This window comes from Chrysochloris asiatica, unplaced genomic scaffold, assembly GCF_000296735.1.
Source record: "Chrysochloris asiatica unplaced genomic scaffold, ChrAsi1.0 scaffold00207, whole genome shotgun sequence".
In the NCBI taxonomy this organism is placed as follows: Eukaryota; Metazoa; Chordata; class Mammalia; order Afrosoricida; family Chrysochloridae; genus Chrysochloris; species Chrysochloris asiatica.
Window position 1 is genome coordinate 1,878,554 of NW_006408725.1, and position 1,493 is coordinate 1,880,046.

Genomic DNA, 1,493 nt, shown 5'->3' on the forward strand with positions numbered 1-1,493 from the left:
ACGATATACGATAGGATGAATGTAAAACTAATGTTCTCCCATGTAAACTATCATATAATTCATAATAAAACAGTAAAAAAAAAAAAAAGACTGCTGAAAACCAAAGGCTAATCATAACTAAAGAATAATGATGTATTACTTTTTAAAAATCAGTAAAACTGAAAGCTGACTTCTCACCAAAAACAATAGATGCCATATTTACTAAATTCACCTCCAGGACTCAATTTTCAGCCAACCAACAGATAGGTATATGGGAGGGACAACACCACTAGTGTGCTATGTACACCATAGAAAGGTCAACTACTGGAGATGAAAAGGGCAGCATCTACCAAAGGATGAAGTTCAGAAGGGCTGGGGAGGAAAGAGGAATGGAAACAAGAAACACAGGAAAAAACTGGGATAAGTGATGTTCCATGCAGGGGATTGCAATCATTGCGATGAAACAAAGTCTATGATTTTTTTAAATGTAAAACTGATGATCTGCTATATAAACCTTCACTCAATTCACAATAAAAATAAAAAAAAATAAAATACTGACAATAAACAACTACCGATTTAGAATTCTATGTCTTGTGACTTTAGCCTTCAAAAATAAAAGTGAAATAAAGACATCTGTAGTCTTCTTCCATATCCCCTCTCCTACAAATCTCAGATCATTTATGGTCAGGAGACATGGGTGAAAAGAAATACTAAAATATGTTCTTCAGGAAAATGAAATATGATTACACATATAAGCATGAAATGCAGAAAGAATTGAAGAGAAATACAAAAGGGAAATATGTGGATGAATATAACAAAATATTGACTGCAAAAAAATAAACATTATGTTTTATAGAGTTTTAAATATATGTGTAATTAAAATCTAAGCATCAGTAACATAAAAGGGAGGAGATAAATATAGCTTGAGTTTCTAAAGTCTTTGAATTCTCAAGGAAGTAGCAGAAGTACTAATTTATATTAGTCACAACTGTCTCTTTGATAACCACTAAAAGAATAGAAAAAAAATGTATAGCCAGCAACTCTGAGGAAAAATTGGAAATCATAACCCCTTTTTAAAAGTTTGGTTAATCCAAAAGAAGGCAAAACAAGGACAATATGAAAGCCTGGAATAAGTGGTTAAAAATAGAAGACATATATTAAAGTGGCACATTTTACTCAAAATGACATTACGTGTACACTGATTAGTAATTCAATTTTTAAAAAGTCAATATTGTAAGACTAGGTAAACAAAAACAAACTATAAATAAAACAAAGCAAACAATATGTTCTTCACACAAGATATACCACCTTAGAAATTAAGACAGAGAAATATTGAAAATAAAAAGACAACAGCTGATATACTCTGTAAACACTGTCTCAAATAGATGGCTGTAAAATTATCAGATAAAGTCAAATGTAAATCCAAAAGGATACTGGAAATAAAGGAGGATACTTTCAAATGTCAAAACCACTAATCTATCAGTTGTTGTTGTTGTTGTCAGGTGCCATCGAGT